This window comes from Dasypus novemcinctus, unplaced genomic scaffold (assembly GCF_030445035.2).
Source record: "Dasypus novemcinctus isolate mDasNov1 unplaced genomic scaffold, mDasNov1.1.hap2 scaffold_119, whole genome shotgun sequence".
In the NCBI taxonomy this organism is placed as follows: Eukaryota; Metazoa; Chordata; class Mammalia; order Cingulata; family Dasypodidae; genus Dasypus; species Dasypus novemcinctus.
In genome coordinates, this window is record NW_026688148.1 from 807,716 (window position 1) to 831,816 (window position 24,101).

The 24,101-nt window shown below is 40.2% G+C and overlaps 1 long non-coding RNA gene across 1 annotated transcript in view; it reads right to left on the minus strand.

The window, feature by feature from the left end:
- Window positions 1-9,938: 9,938 nt before the first annotated feature.
- The window catches only part of LOC131277500 (uncharacterized), a 28,145-nt gene continuing 13,982 nt past the window's right edge, over window positions 9,939-24,101 (minus strand). The window contains exon 3 of the long non-coding RNA XR_009184662.2: window positions 9,939-10,098. This is a non-coding gene — a long non-coding RNA (uncharacterized lncRNA). The remainder of the gene's footprint in view (window positions 10,099-24,101) is intronic.

Below are 24,101 nucleotides of genomic sequence, written 5' to 3' on the forward strand. Positions count from 1 at the left end.
CAAAGAATCCACAAGAAATCTACTACAGGAAATAAATTCAGAAAAGTTACAGGGTATAAGATAAACACTAAAAAAAAAATCAGTTTTGTTTTTCCATACCAGGAAAGAACAATCTGAAATGGGCATTAAACATCAATTCCAGTAGCTGCAACACCTACTCTGCAGTTCATTGGCATCACCCAGGGTAACTAACAAGGAGGCGAGGATGGACAACCACCATACCAAGGAAACAAGAGTCTACAACTGCAAGCAAGAGAGTCCCATCCATCAGCCATATAGGACTGAAGCCTCCTCTCAATTAGAGGTGGAGTACGTATCCCCATCCCAGAATCCTTAGGATTGGGGAATAAAATATGGATGAGAGTGGACTTACTGCTATTCTACCATAGACTTATTGGTATTCCAGCAATGGAAGAAATTATATCATTGATGTGGAGACAGTGGCTGCTGGAGGTGCTGAAGGCAGAGAAAGGGAAAAAGAGGTATAATATGGGGGCATTTTTGGAACATGGAACTGTCTTTAATGACACTGCAAAAACAGATACAGGCCACTATATATCCTAAAGAATTGAGTGAAAGTGAGTATAAAGAATATAAACTATAATCCATGCTTCATGGCAATGCTCCAAATGTTCAATTGCAATGAATGTACCACATTAATGAAAGAAGTTGTTAATGTGGGGAAGGGTGGGAGGTGTTTGGAATGGGGCATTTAGAAATCCTTTCTATTTTTTGTGTAACATTTTCTGTAATCTAAGTACATTTGAAAAAATAAAAACTGTCTTACATAAAATTTCATTCACTATAGACTCTAAAAGAATAAAATAATAAAATACCTGATAATGAATTTAAATAAAGAGATGAATGGCTCATACACTGAAAACTCCAAAGCACTTAATTAAATCTGACCTAATTAATTTTAATTAATGATGACCTAAATAAATGACAAGATATATGTCCTTTTTTTCAGATTTAATATTGTTACAATATTAGTACTATCTGAAGTAATCTACAGATTAAATACAATACCTATCAAAATCTCCACAACCTTTTTTTAGGAATGGAAAAAGATCCTCAAATTCATATGGAATAGCAAGGCACCAACTAGTCAAAACAACCTTTCAGAAGTCTCTAAATATATAATAAGCACACACAACCAAGATATCATCCCAAATTATACAACATAATGTAGACCAACTAGTCAAAACAATCTTTCAGAAGTCTCTAACTATATAATAAGCACACACAACCAAGATATCATCCCAAATTATACAACATAATGTAGAAAGAACAAGAAAAATCTCATCTATTCTCCAGGGGAAAAAACAATCAGCCAATACAGTCCCAAATGAACCAGAGAAGGAATTATCTGACAAAGCAGTCTGCTCAATGAGAAAGGTAAATCCTCCTGGAATGAAAGAAAAGATAGTTCTCAACAAAGAAACATAAATAACAAAAATGTAAAAGGAAACTTTAGACCTATATATAAAATATCCAAAATTCAAGGAAAACTAACAAGATGGTGGCAGAGTAAGGAGTTCCTAGAGTCAGTTCCTGCTACAGGGCAGTTAGTAATCACACAACACTATCTAAAGCACCTGTTTGGGGACTCCAGGAAGCCAGAAGAGTATCCTGCAGCATCCTTGAAAGAATGGAAGGAAGGAGACTGCCCATCTGCAGAAAAGATTCAAAAGTAGAGCACACCATGCCCTGGAGGCCAGTGCCCATCCTCCACTGGAGGCACAAGCCACCTCAGGAGGTATTCCGCAGCTGGAATTGGAAGCTCCATTTCCCAAAAATGGGCAGGAAGATAAGACTGGACACCAGCTTCAGCTATTGATTAGTAATTTCAGCAGGTGAAAGTATAATCCTTAGAATGGCTAAAATTTGAACCTATCCAAGTCAGAAGATTTTGGTATCCACCATGTTAACTCCACCCCAGGCACAAGGGAGGCAGATGGACTGAACATCCCAGTGCTGGTAGGGACCAACTTCTTTCCATCCAGATCAGATTGCATCTCTAGCCCAAGCCCCAGCCCTGCCTCCAGCATGGAGAAAGTTGGAGGGAACTTTGCCAGCCTCTCTGGAAAAATACAGGCCACACAATTGATGCCAGTTATCTCCTACACTGGTGGTGCAAGCCATCTAAGGAGCTCTTCTGTGGCTGGAATTGGAAACTCTATTTCCCCAAAACAGGGAAGGAAGAGATGCTTGGTCACCAATTTCATCTACTAATTAGTAAATTCAGCAGGCTGAAGTACAACCCTAAAAACAGCTAAAGTTTTCACCTATCCAAGTCAGAAAGAGGACAGTAGATATCATTTGACTTTGCCCTGAGCATGAGATGAAGCTGGGCTACCTGAAAATCAAAGTGCTGTTAGAGACCAGCTTTTTTCACCCAGATTAGCCTGCAGGCCTAGCCCAGGCTTCAGCCCCACCTCTAGCAGAGAGCAAGCAGATGGAGCCTGCACCACCCTCTCCAGGTAACTGCAGGTACATTCAGTGAGGAGACTGAATAGTGGGAACTCTACTGGGGCAACTACAGTCATGTTGGACATGCATGGCATAGATTATTGCCTACACCTGCAGTTACATCTCCCCTAGGCAGGGGAGAAAAGGACTTGAAGCTTAATCAGTCACTCTGGGTGACCACAATTGAGGCCTGCAAAACTTGGATTATTACACACAGCTGTGGATCTGTCCCAACACCTGGCAAAGGAGAAAGTTGGGAGAAGCTTCATCAGTCCCTGGGGAAATGAGGGCAGCCTGAGCCTCCACAGCTCACAGCACCAACTATATCCTTGGCTCCTACTGCACAATCAACAAGGGAGAAATGGCAGGAAGCCCTAAACTAAAGAGAAAGAATGCATCCAGAATAAATACTTCTAACAAGTCAGATGTGGAAACACCAACAAAAAAACTACAATCCACACCAAGGAACAGAAAGACACAGCCCAGTTGAAGGAACAAAATAGGCCTCCAGATGACATAAAGGAGTTGAGACAACTAATCATAGATGTTCAAACAAATCTTAACAAATTCAATGAGATGGCTAAAAAGATTAAGGATATTAAGAAGACATTGGATGAGCACAAAGAAGAATTTGAAAGAACACATAGAAAAAGAGAAGATCTTATCAGAATGAAAGGAACAATAAATGAATTTAAAAACACACATGAATCATATAATAACAGATTTCAGGAGACAGAAGGATTGGTGAGCTTGAAGAAATGGCCTTTGAAATAAAACAGACAAAAGAACAGATGAAGAAAAGAATGGAAAAAATTGAACAAGGTCTCAAGGAACTAAATGATAGCAAGAGATATGCAAACAGTGACATGGGTGTCCCAGAAGAAGAAGAGAAGAGAAGAGAAAAAAGGCAGAAGGAATATTTGAAGAAATAATGGTAGAAAATTAACCAACCCTATTGAAGGACATGGATATCCACATTCAAGAAGCACAACATACTCCCATATGAATAAATCCAAATAGACCAACTCAGATACATATTAATCAGAATGTCAAATGCCAAAGATGAAGAAAGAATTCTGAGAGCAGCAAGAGAAGAGCAACACAAAATATATAAGGGATACCCAATAAGATTAAATGTCAATTTCTCATCAGAAACCATGGAGGCAAGAAGACAGTGGTATTATATATTTAAGATACTGCAGGAGAAAAACTGCCAGAGAAGAATCTTACACCTGGCAAGATTGTCTTTAAAAATTGAGGGTGAGTTTAAAATATTCACAGATAAAAAGAAAAGGAGAGAACTTATAACCAAGAGACCAGCTTTGCAGTAAAGGTTAGGGGGTGTTATAGCCTGTAAAGAAAAAACAGGAAAGAGAGGTTTGGAAGAGAGTCTAAAAATGAAGATTATATCAGTCAAAGTAACTGAAAATCTAAAAACAGTGGTAAAAATAAAATGACAGATAAAACCCCAACACTTACAAATAAACTTAACCAACATTCTAAAGCACTTGTATTCAGAAAACCACACCTCATTGCTAAAAGAAATTTTAAAAAGACCTATATATTTGGAAGAACATTCCATTCTCATTAATTGGAACACTACATGTCACTAAGATGTCAATTCTACTCAAATTGATATAAAGATTCAGTGCATTCCTGATAAAAATTCCACCAGCATTTTAAAAATAAATGGAAATTTATTTGGAAGGGTAAGGGATCCTGAAAAGCCAGAAACATCTTAAAATAGAAAAGCAAAGTTGGAGGACTCTCACTTCTGGACTTTAAACTATATTACCTAGCTACAGTGGTTAAAAACAGCATGGTATTGGCATAAAGACAGACTCAGAGACCGATAGAACTAAATTGATGGTTTCAGAAACAGATCCTCACATCTAAGGTCAAGAGATTTCTGACTAGCCTGTCAAACCCATTCAGGGCAGGCAGACAGTCCATTCAACAAATGGTGCTGGGAGAACTGGATATCCATAGTTAAATGAAGGAAAAAGTATCCCTACCTGACAACTTATACAAAAATTAACTCAAAATGGAACAAAAACTTAAATATAAATTCAAGAACCATAAGGCTTTTAAAAGAAGATGTAGGAAAATATCTTCAAAACCTGGTCGTTGGTGGTGGATTCTTTTTTTTTAATACTTTTTTAAAATTAAAGTTAATAGAGCACAAAGAACGTTACATTAAAAAACATCAGAGGTTCCCATATAATCCACTCCCCATGCCCCAACACCATCATTTTTGTAAATTGTATTTTTTGAAGATATATACATCACAAAAAATGTTACACTAAAAATTGTACTCCCCACACCCCCTACCCCACTCCTCCCACACCAACAACCTCCCCCATCATTGTGGCACACTCATCACACTGGGTGAACACATTTTGGAGCACGGCTGCAGGTGGTGGATTCTTTTTTTTTTTTTTTTTGTCCTTATAGGTCAATGAATATTTATTGAATAAATCTTAAGATGAAGTGTTTTTCATCCTCCCAAACCACCCTATTACTTTTTTTGTTCATAAACAATACCCATTTATCTAAAATGTACAATCAATGGCATTTGGTATAATCACAGAGTTATGCATTCATCACTTCAATCAATATTAGAGTATTCTCATTACACCAAAAAAAGAAAAACAAAAAACAAACCACTGTCTTACCTATATGTTAGCTCTACTAATTAATCCTGTGATGTACTTTCTTTTTTTTATTGACTTTGTAATAATATCACATTAAAAAAATATATATATATGAGGTCCCATTCAACCCCACCACCCCCACCCCACCTCCCACCCCCCAGCAACACTCATTCCCATCATCATGACACATCCATTGCATTTGGTAAGTACATCTTTGGGCACCTCTGCACCTCATGGTCAATGGTCCACATCATGGCCCATACTCGCCCCCATTCCATCCAGTGGGCCCTGTGAGGATTTACAATGTCCGGTGATTGCCCCTGAAGCACCATCCAGGGCAGCTCCATGTCCCAAAGACGCCTCCACCTCTCATCTCTTCCTGCCTTTCCCCATACCCATCAGCCACCATGTCCACTTTTCCCAATCCAATGCCACCTTTTCTATGTGGACATTGGATTGGTTGTGTCCATTGCACCTCTATGTCAAGAGAAGGCTCAGATTCCACATGGATGCTGGATGCAATCCTCCCACTTTCAGTTGTAATCACTCTAGGCTCCATGGTGTGGTGGTTGTCCTTCTTCAACTCCATCTTAGCTGAGTGTGGTGAGTCCAATAAATCAGATTGTAGGTGCTAGAGTCTGTTGAGGCTCAGGACCTGGCTATCACATTGTCAGTCCAGAGATTCAAATCCCCTAAATATATCTTAAACCCCAACACTAACTGCAACTCCAGGACATTAGCATGAAAGTCTTATGAAGAGAGATCCCATCTAAGTCCTGATTCATCACACATAAACACCAGTTCCAAAGAGGGGCCATCTGACCTGGTAGTTAACCCCATCTGCCATGACCATAACTCCCATGGGTCTCTTTAGCCCTCAAAGGAACCAATACCTGGGGGTTGTATCTGCTTTATCTGTCTCTCAGACTCTGCTCAGTTGTGCATAAGGGCAATCCTTCTGACAGCCTCCAGACTCTTTTTTAGAGACTCATAGCCACATAAACTCATTTCTCCTTTCTATTTCCCCCTTACATTAGGTCAAACAGCATTTTAAAGTCATGTTATTTTATGTAGACAGGGATATTCTGCTGATCCGCTTTGAACCTTCCGTATAAGGTCATTTTCCAGTTGCATCATCAGTTGGTAGTTGATAGTGGTCCCTCGGTGCCAGGGAGGCTCATCCCCGGGTGTCATGTCCCACGCTGGGGGGAAGGCATTGCATTTACATGCTGAGTTTGGCTTCAAGACTGGCCACATTTGAGTAACATGAAGGCTGACAGGAGGAAATTCCCAGGCACAATGCTGCTCCAGGCCTTGTTCTTATTTTGGGCTTATCAGCTCACAAGCATAGTCATTAGCGTCAGGGGCTCACTGTTGAACCCTCACTCCCTCCCGGTCCCCACCACTGCACCTGGGAGACTGTCGCTGCTCCCCCAGGGACCACGACAGAGCACCACTGGCCAGGAACCCAGTAACCCCCCCTGCTGTGGTTTTTAATTGTTGCCACTATGAGTATATCCAAACATTACCATGCACCCTGGACATATGTTCTGTACAGCTCCCCGTCAGCCATATATCACCTGTCAATGGTATCCTATACCAGTATTCCTCTGTTGCCATTGTTGAACCACTCTGTGATCCAGAACTCCCTGAAATTTGAAGCCCAATATAATTTCAGGGTCCCTTACTAGGAAATGGCATATAGTGATGGGTTTAAAGATTAGATATAGAATACGTGTTGACTTGGAAAAAATTCTACATCCTATCTTTTTCTTTTTTTTTTTTCCCCTAATTATTGAACTTCTCTTCACAGGAGCCCTAGACCACAGCAATGCAGATATATAATATACAGCACTCCCATACATCCACCACAAAACCTTTTCCCTTCCACAGCGATACTCTTACACCCTATTCACATCATATATACTTAACGTGATGTACAGAGTCTGAGACAATAGCTTTCAAACAAGGTGACATCTGTGCTTACATTGTGGTGCATACTTTAGGATACACAGTTTTAAAAATTCTTAGTTATTCTATGTTTTACATTATGGTTTACATTATCAGTCTGTCATCTCCTATATGTTATGGTGTAATATTACATGTTTTATATCCATCCTTGTGTACTCTTACGAAACTCCTCTCTTACCCCCCCTTTACCTTGGTTCCACACATTTAACGTCCATTTTCCCTTCCACCTTGGTGCCCACAGTGACAGCCAACCTCCGTTTCCCGAGGAGCCACTTCCAGAGATAGATGGAATAGTGTTCAAGGCCTAACTTGCTCAACTGCCCCAAAGCCCTGGGAGCCACCCTTTCTCTCGAGGGATACAGTGCCCTCTATTTGATGGCATTAGTCCTCCCCAGGATGTGGGTCCACCCCCACTCTCACTACTTGGGTTTCTACCCCATGGTGTCACCCACTCTGGCAGAATGAGCATTTAGACATTCCCCAGGAGCCCGTCCTGCATCAGACCCTCCCCTCCGAGCATTCTAAACAGGTAAGCCACTTTATTATATTTTGATGTGATTTTCTTGGCATTTTACTCTCTATCAACACCTGACACTCTCCTGTGTTCATATGCTACCCCTCCCTCCCCCCACTTTTGGGCAATATTACCCATCTGCCCATCCCGTCACCCTCAAACCCGCAAAGCCCCAACCAAAGGCAACCCCTTGCCCCCATTTTATCTCTTCTTTGTGTTCATACTTACCACCATCTCGTCTTAAATTCCACCCCTGCAGACATCGGCTCACATCCTTCCTCCACCCTCCGATTCTTAAAGGAGCTAAGAGCAGGGCTGAGATGGACTACTGATGTTTAATGTATGTAAAAGTTTTAATTAACCCTACTGTAAAAGGGTGGAAATATAGAGAGTTGATGGTAATATATTATAGTGAGTTACAGTTGGTGTATAAATGGGAATGTGGCTGAAAAGTGTAGTCTAGGGATGTATATGTCAATTCACAGGAAGCTAGAGAATATTCTAGGGAATGAATAACACAGTAAACCCGGAGGTGGATGAAAATTGTGGTTGATGGTACAGATGCAAGAGTGTCCTTTGTGAACTAGAGAAGATACACATCTGCAGATATACATAATGCAGGGTGGTGGGAATGTGGAGAAGCATAAAAAATATACAACTGGAATGACCTACGGACTGTGGTTAACAGTAATAATGTACCATTTATGCATCTATGCCTAGGATGTACTGTTTAGATAATGGGGAAGCATGGAAAAAGTGTGCCAAATGTAAGCTATGGACCTGGTAATAATCTGATGATATCATCACATAATTTGTAACAAATGTGCCACCATAGTGTGGTGTATTGTTATAAGGGAATTCTGCACATGTGTATGATTGTTTTGTAAGCTTACAACTTTGTCATAAAAAAAATGTAAAAAGTAATAATAGGGTATGTTGGAGGAATAACATACCAAATGAAAGATAAGGACTGTAGTTAGTGAGATTTTGACAATATTCTTTCATAATTTGAACAAATGTCTCATAACAATGCAAGGTGTTAGTGTTGGGTTAATGTATGGGACCCCTGTATGATGTTATGCATGTTTGTTTTGTAAGTTCACACTTTTACTATATACATTGTTTATGCCTGTAAATGTATAAATCATATAAAAAATAAAAGAGTGGGTTAGGGGGAAAATATACCAAATGTAAGATACTTTGGTTAGTAGTAATATTTTGATGATGCTCTTTATTCATTAGTTATACATGATTCACAACAATGCTAGGCACTGGTGACAGAGTGAAGTATGAGAGCCCCATATGATGTTATATATGTTTGTTTTGCAAGTTCACAACTATTACTATACACTTATTGTTTATATATTTTGTGTATAAGTGATATACTTCAATAAATTTTTTTAAAAAAAGAATTCCACAAGTCAACCAGCATATCTGTAGGCTTGGTTTCCTACCATCTTCCAACCTTGGGGTCACCATGATGAATACACATCCCTTCCCCCACTACTTCTCTGTGGGCCAACCGCTGGCTCCAGTGCCTTCTTCCCATCTGATCAAGCCCTTCAGAAAACACAAGTGGCAGCACTGCCTCAGCCCCAGGCACCCCCAGCCGACCCACATTTGGGTCCTGCAACCCCACCCCAAAGTGTAAAGACCCCTTTCACCCTAAGTTCCTGGTGGGCAGCCTCATGGAGTCATCAGCACTAACCATTCTTTCCAGTTTGTGAACCTGGCAGCTCCCACCTCAACCTCTCCTCAAGGCCAGACACCCGTGAGTAGCACCAGTTAGCTTTGGGGGGTTGATACCCACAAGTTCCACCTTGGGCACCCATGCCAGGCTCCAGTGGGCCTGTGGGTCCATCCCCCTATATTGTCCTGTGGCACAGCCAATGCCTCTGGCTTTGCAGCTGCCACCAACAGGCCCTGTGCTGTGACAAATTTCAATCCCAACATGAGACAGTGATGCTCAACATTTGGCAGCACCCCCCAGCCAGCTCCAGGTTGGGGGTTTCAGTAGGATGTAAGAGCTCTGGGAGCCAAGTGAAGGTCACAAATATGTGCTAAAGCATTCAAGCACTAAGTGTAAGAGCAGAAATGAGTGGGGCCCCACACCACAAACTGCTATGGGGTAAGCTTGGGCCTGAAGCCCTGGGGCCCTGGAGCCAGAGCACCCCTATAGCCATTGTGGCAGCTGGTGCCCCTGAGAGGAACCCTGTGTTTGGAGGCATTAATGCCCCTACTAGCTGCCAGACACCCAGGGGCCTGCCCCAGCATGGTCCCCTTATTTCTTCTGGTGGAGGCCCAGCACCTCTCGGAGCCATACTGGATTTACATGCACATCCATCCCAACCTTTATTCCTACCAACCCACCAGGAGCAGCCTTGTCTTCAGGGTTCTGTCATCACGAGGCAGGGCTTTGCATGAGACAGAAATGTAGGCCCTCAGCCCATTCACTTCTCTCCAGGTGGGGCTCCACCATCTCAGGGTCTAAAAGGAGAATACTGGTGTGAGGAGTGGAACCTCAAGCAGCCTTAGGAAGCAGATGGGGCTCAAGCAACTGGGCTCCCATCTACCACACAGGAGGTCCAGGGTTTGATGCCCAGGGCCCCCTGGTGAAGGCAAATTGGCTCATGTGGCAAGCTGGCACATGTGGAGTGCTGCCCCACACAGGGGAGCTGCACCATGCAGGAGTGCTGGCCCACATGGAGAGCTGGTGCAGCAAGATGATGTAACAAAAAGAGATATAGAGGAGATACAATAAGAGATAAAGCAAATCCGGGAGCTGAGGTGGCACAAGAAAATGATCAACCCTCTCACACTCTGGAAGGTCCCAGAATTGGTTCCCAGAGCTGCCTAATGAGAATACAAGCAGACACAGAAGGACACACAACAAATGGACACAGAGAGCAAAAATGGAGGGGGGGGGCAGAAATAAATAAAATTAAAAATAAAAAAAAGCCTTGTCCACAGGCTGGATCTGAGGTTGCCAAGTTTAAATGTGTCATACAAATCAACCCCTGCTCTCTTCACTTCTAGAGCCAGCTGGAGCCCCAAAGATAAAGGTTTCCATTTCCTCTGCATTCCCTGCAGGTTTGTTCCTGAAGTTGGGGGTTTGGGTTGTCATCTAGTAGGATCCCAGCAGCCAGATTACTCAGGCAGGAGAGGATGCCTTGGCCTGTCTGCTCCAGACATGGAGCTGGCTGAGCTCACTGCTGCCACAGGTGCCTCCTGCCCTGCCCATCTTCCTTGTCAGGCTTCCAGATGTTTTATAAATAAAACCTAATTCTTTTTCTTTTCCATAATATATCTCTGATCTGTAAATCAACTACAGAGAAGCCATTGACTTGCACAATTGGAGAGGGATGAAGCCAGGCTTAACTCTTTAAAGTTTCTGATGTCCCAGGTAACGGGGTGGGGAAAGCAGCAAAATAAATGAAACCTGAGTATGAAGCCTGACACATAAATATTAAAAATGTGTTTGGACTTTAAGGTCTGGGAGTCCAATATATAGTGGATCCAAGGAAAGGATAGATGGGGTGCCCAGGGTAAAAATGACCTGGGGAAGGGAATGGTAGATGGGGAGCAGAAGGTGAAGAGGCCCCTTCTCCTCCCCTGAAGAGGGGGAGACACAGGTGGAGGCCCAAGACAGTGGGCCCAGGGAAGGGGACTCTGACTATGGAACGGGCTGCATCATCACTTGTACATACAATAAAACACAAGTGATACACCCAGTGTTTTGAAGCTGGTGATTTTTTTGCTTTTAATTAAGGTTTAGACAAATCACAGCTCACCTAGAGAGTGTGGGCCTGGCATCAAGGCACTAGGACCAGAGTGAACAAGAGATGAAAATTCACCTCTGCTCTGTAAACAGTGAAATGCATATGACTAAGATATGAAATATTCTTGGACAATTTGCCTTAAAAAAAAAAAAAAAGCATAGGACCGGACAACCAGCAAGATGGTGGCAGAGTGAGGAGCTCCTAGAGTCAGCTCCTGCTACAGGACAGTTAGTAAACACCCTGAGCTATCTGGAGCTAGCTAAGTACCTGTTTAGGGGCCCCAGGGGACCAGAAAAGCATCCTGCAACATCCTGAAGGAATGGAAGGAGGAGTCTGCCCATGTACAGAGAAGACTTTTAAGTAGAGCACATCATGCCCTGGAGGCCGGTGCCCATCCTCCACTGGTGGCACAATGTACCTCAGGAGCTATTCCATGATTGGAATTGAAAGCTACACTTCCCAAAAATGGGGAGGGAAAAGGTAGTTGGGCATCAACTTCAACTACTGATGAGTAAATTCAGAGGGCTACAGTATATATTCCTAAGGACAGCTAAAGTTTGAACCTGACTAAGTCAGAAAGAGGCTGGGAGCTGCCATCAAGGGGAAGCAGGACAGAATAAAAATCCCAGGGCTAGTAGGGACCAGCACCTTTCCATCCAGATCAGACTGCAGCTCTAGCATAGGACCCAGCCTCATCTCCAGCAGGGAGGAAGTTGGGAGACCTGCATTAGCCTCTTCGGAAATTACCAGCCAAGTTGCAGACACCACTGAATAGCACAAGCCACCCCAAGAGCTATCCTGTGGCTGGAAATGGAAGCTCCATTTTCCCAAAAACAGGGGAGGAAGAGATGGTTGGCCACTGATTTCAGCTACTCATTAGTAAATTCAGCTTGTTAGAGTCTAACCCTAAGAACAGCTTAAGTATGAACCTGTCCAAGTCAGAAAGAGACTGGTGGCCACCATTTTAACTCTGCCCCCAGCAGGGGAAGCCAGCTGACCAAAAATCATGGTGACCATAGGGACCAGTTTCTTTCATCCAGATCAGGCAGCAGTCCTATCCTAGGCTTTAGCCCCACCTCTCGCAGGGAGGAACCTAGTGGGTCCTGCACCAGCCTATACAGGTAACTGGAGGAACTTTTAGCTGACACGGACTGAATAATCAGAAGTCTACCAGGACAACTGTGGTCATCTTGGACCTGCAATGCATAGATTGCTGCCCACGCCTGCAGCTCCATCCCTGACCCAGGCAGGATTGAAAGGGGTGTGAAGCTTCATCAATCTCTCTGGGCAACTATGGTCTAGGTCTGCATGTCTTGAATTATTCCACACAGCTGTGATTCTGTCCCTACCCCTGGCAAAGGAGAAAGTTGAAAGAAGCTTCATCAGTCCCTGAGTAATGAGAGCAGCTTAAGCCTCCACAGCTTAGAGAACCAATGACATCCTTGGCTCCTACTGCACAACCAGCAAAGGAGAAAGGGCAGAAAGCCATAAACTAAAGAGAAAAACTACACCCAGAATAAATACTTTACTACTCCGGATGCCAAGACACCAACAAAAATTATAATCCACACCAAGAAATAGGAAGATATGACCCAGTTAAAGGAACAAGATAACCCACCAGATCACAGAAAGGAGTTGAGACAACTAATTATAGAAGTTCAAACAAATCTCATTAATAAATCCACTGAGATGGCTAAAGAGATTAAGGATATTAAGAAGACATTGAAGGAGAACAAAGAAGAATTTGAAAGCATACATAGCAACTTAGCAGATCTCAGAATGAAAGGTGCAATAAATGAAATTTTAAAACACTGGAATCATATAATAGCAGATTTGAGAAGGCAGAAGAAAGGAAGGATTGGTGAGCTGGAAGAAATGGCCTCGGAAAGTGAACATACAAAAGAACAGATAAAGAATGGGAAAAAATGAACAAGGAATCAGGAAACTAAATGACAGGAAAAGATGTGCAAACATACATGTCATGGGTGACCCAGAAGAGAAGAGAAGGGAAAAGGAATATTTGAAGAAATAATGGTAGAAAATTTCCCAACCCTATTGAAGGACATAGATATCCATGTCCAAGAAGCACAATGTACTCCCATCCAAAAAAATTCTGAATAAATCAACTCTGAGACACATACTAACCAGAATATCAGATGCCAAAGACAAAGAGAATTCTGAAAACAACAAGAGAAAAGCAATGCATAATATCAGGGATACCCAATAAGATTAAGGGCTGATTTCTCTTCAGAAACCAGGAAGGCAATAAGACAGTGGCCTGATATATTTAAGATACTGCAAGAGAAAAACTTCCAGCCAAGGATCTTATATCCAGCAAGACTGTCTTTCAAAACTGAGGGTGAAATTAGAATATTCATAGGCAAAGAGAAACTGAGAGAATTTCTGACTAAGAGGCAAGATTTTCAGGAAATACTAAAGGGTGTGCTAGACCCTGACAAGAAAAGACAGGAGAGAGAGGCCTGGAAGAGAATCTAGAAATGAAGATTATATCAATAAAAGTAAAAGTGGAAAAGAATGGTGAAAATAAAATATGGCAGATAAAACTCAAACAGTCAAGAATAAACTTAACCAATGATGTAAGGTACTTGTATTCATAAAACTGCAACTCAATGTTAAAAAAAAATTTTTTTAAGTTCTAAATAACTGGAAGACTATTCCATGCTCATGCATTGGAAGACTAAATAACATTAAGATGTCAATTCTACTCAAATTGATATACAGATTCAATGCAAGTCTGATGAAAATTCTACCAGAATTTTTTTTAATTGAAAACACAATTATAAAATTTATTTGGAAGGGTAAGGGATCCTGAATAGCCAGAAACATCTTAAAAAGGAAAAGTGAACTCTCACCTCCAGACTTTAAATCATATTTTCTAGGTATAGTGGTTTAAAAAAAACATGGTACTGCCATAAAGACAGACACATAGATCAATGGAATCAATTTGATGGTCCCGAAACAGACCCTCACAGGTATGGTCAAGCCATTTTTGACTAGCCTGTCAAACCTACACAGCTCAGGCACAATAGTCCATTCAACAAATAGTGCTGAAAGAACTGGATATCCATAGCCAAAAGAAGGAAAGAGGACCCCTATCTCACACCTTATCCAAAAATTAACTCAAAATGGGCAAAAACTTAAAAATAAAAGCAAGAACCATAAAACTTCTAAAGAAATTGTAGGAAAGCATCTTCAAGACTTGGTGGTACGTGGTGGATTCTTAAAGAAGATAAGAGGAGGACTGAGATGAACTACTGATGGTTAATATATGTAGAAGTTTTAATTAGTTTTGCTGTAAAAGTGTGGAAATGTATAGAGTAGATGGTAACATATAGTGAGTAAAAGCTAGTTAATAATTGGGGATGTGGCTGAAAATGGTATTCTAGATATGAAATGCCAAGTGACAAAATGCTAAAGAATAATCTAGGAACTTGAATAGCACAGTAAACCAAGAGGTGGATGAGAATTGTGTTTGATGGTATGGATGCAAGAGTGTCTTTGTTAGCTAAAGCAAATGTACATCACTACAGTAAGGTGGTGGGAATGTGGAGAAGCATGGGAAAAATACAACTGGAAGGAGCTATGGACTCTTGTTAGCATTGATGATATAATATTCTTGCTTCTATGCCAAAGATGTACTGTGTTGATAATGGGGCAGTATGGAAAATGTGTGCCAAATGTACACTATGGTCATGGTAACAATCAGATGATATTATCTGGTCTGTAACAAATGTTCAGATAGAGGGGTGTTGTTTGGGAATTCTGTACATGTGCATGATTGTTTTGTAAGTTTACAACTTCTGCCATAAAAATATACTTAAAAAATAATAATAGGGTGGGTTGCAGGAAAAATACACCAAATGTAAGATAAGGACAATAAGATTTTGACAAAAATCTTTCATAATTTGTAAGAAACATCTCACAAAAATGCAAGGTGTTGGTGGTGGTATATGGGACCCCTGCATGATGGTATACATGTTTGCTTTCTAAGTTCAGAATTTTTACCATACTTATTATGAATGATCATATATAAATGATATAAAGATAATAATAGGGTGGGTTGGGGAAAATATTTTGGTTAGTAGTAATATTGTGACAATACTCTTTAATCATTAGTTAAAAATGTTTAACAACAATTCAAGGTATTGGTGGTAGGGTGAGGTATGAGAGTCCTGTATGATGCTATATATGTTTGTTTTATAAATTCACAACTATTATTATACACTTATTGTTTATGTATGTGTATGTATGAGTGGTATACTTTAATAAATTAAAAAAAATTTTTTTTAAATCATGGGACCCACTGAGTCCATCACTCTCCTTTCTGGGTAACAGCACTGGAAGGAGACTATCTGGGGAGTCAGGCAAGCTAAAATTAGATTTCAATTATAAAACAAAGTAAAAATTAGGTATTTTTTTAAATCACCATTTTACAGATGAGGGATAGGTACAAAGATCTCAAAGTACTTCTCCTGAAGTGACCCACCAAGTACATGTCAGGATGTAAGTACAGGGAAGTCTAACTTTAGGCTAAACCACTGTGGAAATGACTTCACAAGAGTCACAATTCCATCCAAATTGGGCTGCCCTCAAAGCCCATGGTTGAGCTTCAACTACATCCAAGGGCTGCAAATATTATGGTCTGAAACCACCTCCCCAGCCAGGAGAGACATCATAGAGATGGTGGAAAGAGCCACTGTCTCCACTTTTTATACTCTATTAAATAAACAGTGAGTGCATGGTGACAGTTTAGGTGACCCTGTGCTAGGCACAGGGCAAGGAGAGATTAATTAAACCTTATGGGAGTGACAGTCCAGGGAACAAGAGATAAAGAATCAGCAAATACAACTTGAAGAAGAGTGGTCAGTGGTAGGATAACAGAGCAGGTAAGAAAGATGCTGTGAGTTGATGAAGTTCAACCTGCTGCCCACATAGGATGTCTAAGGTTTGGTTCCTGGTGCCTCCTAAAAACAAACAAGGAAAGAAATGAATAAACCAACTCAAAGGAGCCTATGTGGCTCAGTGGTTCAGTGCCATCTTCCCACATACAAGGTCCCAGGTTCAATGCCCAGTCCTGGTACCTCAAAAAAAAATGTTACCAAAGTCAGAAAAGACAAGACTGGAGCTGGGGATCAAAAGAGGAGGAGAAAGCAGCCAAGTGGTGAGGGGTTATTTCCACATCAAGGAAATAGTTAGTGACAAGTGGAGAAGGAAGACAGAGCTTGATCACTGCATGACCTCCAAGGGAGGTGGGCATGGCAAATAAGCCCATTAAAATTGGGCAAAGTATTTAAATAGACATTTCTACAAAGAAGATATACAAATGGTAAATAAGCATATGAAAATGTGCTCAAGTCCACTAGCCATTAGGGAAAGGCACATCAAAAGCATGATGAGCTATCCTTCACACCCATTCAAAAGGCTATTATTTTTTTAATTGGAAATAGCAAGTACTGGTAAGGATGCATATAAATAGGAAACCTTGTACACTGTTGGTAGGAATATAAAATAATGCACTGGCTGTGGAAAACAGCTTGGCAGTAACTCAAAATTAACCTAAAATTACCATATGAACTGGCAATCCCACTTCTGCATATATATCCAAAAGGATTGAAAGCAAGGACTCAGACAGGTATTTGTATGCCAATGTTCAGAGCACAATAAAGAAAATGTGGAAGTCAAATAACTACCAGAAGATGAATAAACAAAATGTGGTAAATACATATGATGGAATATTATTCAGCTGTAAGAAAGAATGAAGTCCTGATACATGCATCAACATGGATGAACCATCAGGACATTAAGTTTGGTAAAATAAACCAGACACAAAAGGACAAATATTGTATGACCTCACTGATATGAACTAAGGATAAGAACCAAACTCACAGAATTAGAATCTAGAATATGTTACCAAGGGATAGAATGGGGATAGAGAATGGAGCGCTGATATTTAAATTGTGCAGAATTTCTGTTTAGGTTGATTGTAAATGTTTGGGAATGGATAGTGGTGATGGCAGGACATTACTGTGAATTATATGTTTGTGAATGTGGTTGAGAGAATTTGTTTAAGATCTTGTACATTAGTAGGAGGAAAGCTAGAAGCCTAAAGATGGGATTGTTTAACTAAGTGAAAACTGTTATGGATGATGGACTGAGGTTAATAGTACAAATATAAGATTGTTCTTTCATGAATTACAACAAATGTATGGCACTATTAAACATGGTTAATAATAGGAAGGTAGATGGAAAAAATACACCTAATGTAAATTAAGGATTATAGTTATCAGTAATACATTATATTCATTCATCAATCCTCACAAAGCTGACGCACTAATGCAGAGTCAACAATAGAGGTATACACAGGAACATTATTTTTTTACATGAATTTTCTGTAAACATACAACTTCCCTCATTTAAAAAAATTGCAGTAATTTTAAAAAGCATTAAGCTAAGTGAAAGAAACTAGACACAAAGTACCACATATTCTATGATTTCATTAATATATACGTAAAGATAAGTCTATAGAGATGGAATGAAATTAGTGGTTATGTAGGGCTGGGGAATGGCAGAGGGACTGGGAGGTGACTTCTAAGGAGTATAGGGCTTTCCTTCTAGGAGAGATGAAAATGTCCTAAACTTGATTGTGGTGAGGAATGCACACATCCGTAATTATACTAAAGTACACTTTGGATAGATTATATGGTATGTAACTGTATCTCAATAAAACTGCTTTTAAAATTTGGGGCACACATTGTGGAGGTTCTTGTAGTCCAGTGTAATAGTCTTGCATTTTACTGTAAGCTGGGAATGCATGGGGGTTTCAGTAAAGAAAAACAAGGGCCAAGACTTGCCTGAGGTTTTAACAGGATCATTCTGGCTGCTAGGTAAGAATGGACCACAGTGGCAAGCAGGTCAAAGGCAGACCAGTTAGGGAGCTACCACAGTAGTCCAGGCAAGTGATATGGTGGATTAGACAGAGCAGCAGCAGTTAGGGAAACCAGGTGGTTGGGTTTTACACATATTTGAAGTAGCTGTTGCTAGATTACTGTGGGGTAAGAAAGTGACACAATCCCAACTCCAAAAGACAGAGGAATGAACAAACAGGAGGAATGCAACTATGCATGAAAGTAGACTATTATTATTCTAATAATGTAAGAACTTGTAACATTGATATAAATAAAGGCAGTGGACACAGAGGTTCTGAGGAGAGGGAGAGGGAAGAATAGGTATAATGCGGGGCATTTTTCAAACACTGGAATAATTTTGCATACTGCAATAACAGAGACAAGTCATTATACATTTTCTCAAAACATATAAAAATGTGCTGTGCAAAGCGTGAAACATCATGCAAACTATAGACCATGCTTAACAGCAATGCTTCAATATGTGCTCATCCCATGAAACAAATGGACCACACTAATGAAGGATGATGTTCATGGGGAAAACTGTGTTAGGGGGAGGGAGTAGGGTATATGGGATTCCACTATATTTTTGATGGAATATCTATGGCATCTAAAGCACCTTTAAAAATAAAGAAATCAAAATGCTTTTAAATTTGTGACATTTAAGCAGAGGTATCAATGGAGTTGTGATGTTAGGCAAGAGAAAGACTGGGGTATCATCAAAACTATTTGATATTTGAAAACATGGAAACAGATTCTGAAGAGAGGGTGCACTGAATGAAATCCATAAAAAATAAAAATGATACACGGCTCTTCACCAAAATTTTAAAACTACAGATCTGTAAAAAAGAAACTATAAAGGCAAACTACAGACAGGGACTAATATTTGCAAACTTAACTATGACAAGGAAAGAACACATACCTAGACTATCTGAAACTGATATCTGGATAGGTATCTACAATATTGGGAGCGGCTATGGCTCAAGCAGTTGAGCACTTGCTTCCCACAAGAGAGGTTCTGGGTTCAGATCTAAGTACTTGCTAAAATAAACAAAAACAAAAAACAAGCAAACAAAAAATTTTTAGGGGATCCCATGTGGCTTGGTAGTAGAGCACTGGCTTCCCACTTATAAGGTCATGGGTTCAACCTCTGGGCTTAATACCAAGAAAAAAAAACAAAAAAAACACACAGGTATTCTAGAATAAATTAAAAGAATTTCCAAAATTCTCAAAATTCAACCATGAAAAAACAATCCAGGGTGTCACAGGGTGACAACTGCTACCGGTTTTCACCAGACTGAGGTGTCCCTCAGGCCGGTGGGCTCAAACTAGTTGGCCCCGGGGGAGTGAGGACGGATACCGAGACTATGCACACTCACTCCAGAGACAGGGTTCTGGACCAAGTCTAACTTTATAACATAGAAACAGCTATTTATAGTTCAGGGCAATAGGGAAGGGGGCTAGGTGGTATTAGATTGGTGGTATTAGATTGGTGAATATATGCCCAAACAAGGAGAGGGGTAAGCTATGGGGGATGGTTAGGTTGATCATGTAGTCTGAGCTTTTTCATGCCATACTGCCTGATTGGTGGGTATCAAACAAAGGGAAAAGGGCTCAGAGAGGAGGAAGAAGACATGGTGTAGCTGGACAGGGCCTGGTTGCCATTCTGTCTGACCTTGTGGTCAGTGGTTATTTTGTTTAGCTGTGTGGTTGCCTTAGAGACAGCGTATTGGCAACTGATAAGCTATGCCTTGTCGGCTGTGCACAGGGTGCTCTTGGGCGCTTTTATTTCTCCTACACCAGGGAAGTGGCTGTGGCCCATCTCCAGGGCCTCCTTGTGAAGGCAGGCTCACCCACAGGCTGCCGATCGCTGCCTGGCCCACACATGCTGCAGAGAGCAGATTCAGCAAGGTGACACAACAAAGGAGGGAGACAAGCAAACAAACAAACAAACAAACAAACACCACCTTCCAAGGCCTGCAGCCTGGGCTGAGCATCATGGGAGGAGGGCCAGGGCAGCTTCCTGCACTGCCCATGTGCAGGCCCCACCCAAGGCCTCTGGACTGGGGATGGCCCCACCCACTTCCTGCTTCAGGCACCCAGTGCTCAGCTAGTGGATCATCTGAACCATTCAACTTCTGAGTGTTCTTTAATCTTGAACATTCTCCATTTAATATTTCAGCCCTTTCAGCTTTTCACTTTATCTACTTAAGCATTATCTTGTCACCCTATTTCTTAGAGATTATACTTCAATTTTGAGCTGTATTTCCATTTTTCTTATTTCTTCTCATTCACTTTTTGAGTTTTAAAAATTTATATCTTATCATGTATTTCATTTTCTTAATGCCTGTTATCTACTTTTCAGAAAGCATATTTCAGTACATAATATAGATCATGACAAAGAGCTTTCATTCATTTGTTGTGGATTACTCTGCACTTACTCCTTTTCTCCCTATATTACTTTGATACTTTAAAATAACTGTTTTTTCTCTTGGTTTTCATATGATTAAAAAAATTTTATAGAGAGAATTGAGACTGAAAATAGCTTTCCAACAATACAGATCTGTTTCTCTTTCTACATGTTTTATGAAATGTTTTAAAGTATGGATGCTTTCTTCCTGATATTTTCAAATTCTGTACTTCCACCACTCTTCCAAAAGGGTCTTCACTCAATTCATTACCTCTCCCACACCTTTTTTGGTCTATTTTCTTTCTCCATCTGACCATTGAATGTTCCTTTTACATGTACTCCTCTCTGGAGAAATATTTCCATGTTGCCAAAATCTAGTCATTCTCTATACATGTCTACAGATTTTCAAAATCAATGATCTATGAAAGTCTATATATATTCAAAAGTAATATGTATATGTTATTTCAATACATTATACTATATATCATTTCTGAATTATCTTGTTTTTGTATATTTAATGCATCATATTCCTACAATCCTTAGTTGTAGTTTCTTATACTTTATGACTACAGTTACTAATTTTCTATTTAGTTTTAAATCAACCTATTTTCATACATATTTGGTGTTAGCAATCATGATTCATATTCTGCAAATTTTGAAACATTTTTATTGCTTTAGATTCATAATCCAATAGGTTCAGGGTCATTTCTATCTGGACTACAATATTACAACCATATGGCTTTACACCTATCACCAGGCACACACATGGTCCTCAAGGATTCTGGTTAATACTTGTTCTTACTCTAGTTAAAGAACTGTTTTATAAATAACCTCTAGAAAGAAAAATTCATTTAATAGGGTTTATTGAATTTTTAAAATTTAAGAACACATCAACATATTTCAGGCATAGTCTATCATGATCTTATTATTAAACATTGAACATATGGACATTGGTGAGAATTAAGTTCTTCAAAATCATAAAAATGTAGGTATCCAACAATTAACTCACATTCCAGGATTTCAAAAATGCACTCACAGGATACCTATAATCTGGGGGCTTTCTGCTGCTCACTACGTGGATGGTCATTTGTGGAAGTTATTCTACTCTGTTCACAGCTGCATTTTAAAAATCCACAGCTAACATCACACTCAAGAGTGAAATACTGAAACTCTTTCCCAAGAGTTCATGAACAAGATAAGTTAACTCACTTTCATCACTGCTTTTCAGCATTGTACTATAAGTTCTAGCCAGAGCAATTGGGTAAGAAAAAGAAATAAAGTCATCCATACTGGAATGGAAGAAGGAAAGCTATCCCTATAAATGACATATCCCTTTTAATACATAATTCCAAAGAAGTCACAACAATACTAGTGCAACAATAAAGGCATAAAGCAAACTTGCATAGTATGAGATAAATGCACAAAAGTCAGTTTTGTTTATACAGCACAACAAAAAATAAGTCCACTCAATCAGCCGCTAACAAATAAAATAGCTAAGAATGAATTTAATGAAAGGATAAAACACATGAACACTGGCAAACAAACTGAATGAAACTAAAGAAGACCTAAACATATGGCAAGACATCCATTGTTCAATGATAAGATTATATTATTCTAATATCAATACTTAACATAGGGAGCTACAGATTCAATACAATAGTTACAAAAATCCCAGCACCATTTTTGTTTACAGAAATGGAAAAACCGATTCTCTAATTTAAATGGCTTCAATAAGTGTCTTTAATAGAGAAAACAATCACCTTTCTTCCTTGTGAGACTGGGATAGACTAATTTATATAATATGAGGAGGGCTTTCATTGAGATCTGGTTGACTTGGGTAGGAATATGTGGGATTCTCTGAGGGATACTGGGGTTCACAGAAATTTGAGTCCTAATTCTCCCTGTTAATGGAGGGCAATATTTTTCTGTAAATTTCATAGGGACACAGAGGCCAGGATGTGGAATATCTCTGAGTACAGAGCTATGTCTCCATTGCCATATTTTCATTCAGGCTGGGTGAAGTTTTTGGTTCTCAGAAGGAAGTAGAGGACTCTGAAAACACAATAATTGACCAAGTCCCCTCCTCTTTATACCCTAAATCTCAGGATCTGCAGTGAGTTAAGTATGAGCAAGGGTATGAAAATTCACTCAACATCAGTAGTGACCAGTAAAATTAATAAGAAAATTAGAAGGTCTCACTGCTCTTGGAGTGCACATGATCTGGGAGAGGAAGGACTGAAATAGGAAGGTGCACACTCCAGGATGCTGAGGGAGTTGTTTAGTTCTTTAGTCAGGGAAACACCTGTTGTTGACCACCTCTAGAGTTCGCATATCATTCTACTTTTCAACTCCAGAATTTCTATTTCCACTAAATTTATACTTTCTAGCCCTTTATTGATATTCTCTACTTGGAGAGATATCATTTTCATGTTTTCCTTTCACTCACTGAGCAGATTAAAAATTTGTAGATGCACTAATCCAGAAAATGGGTGTTGATGGAAGTGGGTACTGCTCATCTCTTTTGAAAAAGAATGGTTCAAACCCCGGGCTTCCTTGACCTCTGTGGAGCTGGCCCATGGGCAGTGCTGATGTGCCAAGGAGTGCTGTGCCACACATGGGTGTCCCCTGCTTAGGAGAGCCCCACATGCAAGGAGTGCACCCTGTAAGGAGAGCCACCCAGTATGAAAGGAAGTGCAGCCTGCCCAAGAATGCATTGCATGCATGGACAGCTGACACAAGATGAGGCAACAAAAAGAAACACAGATTCCCATGTCGCTGACAACAACACAAGTGGACAAAAAAGATGCAGCAAAATAGACACAGAGAACAGACAACCAGAGTGGGGGGGGGAAGGGGAGAGAAATAAAAATAAATAAATCTTTAAGGAAAAAAAAGAACAATCATGAACACTTATGCACTGAAGCAGGGCACCTCAAAATACATAGGCAAACAAGGAAAAAAACTAAGTGGGGAAATGCATGCCTCTACAATTACTCTGGGGGACTTTAATACACCAATATCACCATTAGGCAGAACACCTCAATGAGAATCAATAAAGAAGTAAAGACCCTGAATAATACATTAGAGGGTCTGGACCTAATAGACATATACATAACATTACACTCAAATACAGTGGGATATATATTATTCTTGAGTGCACATGGATCATTCTCAAGAATAGACCACATGCTAGGCAACAGAACACCTCTCAATGAATTCAGAAAGACTGAAATTACACGAAGTAATTTATGTGACTAAAATGCACAGAAGCTGGAAATCAGCAAGGGGCTGAGAAGCAGATTAGGCACAAAGATATGGGAGTTAAACAGTACACTCTTAGACAAACAGTGGGTCAAGGAGAAAATTGCAAAGAAATCG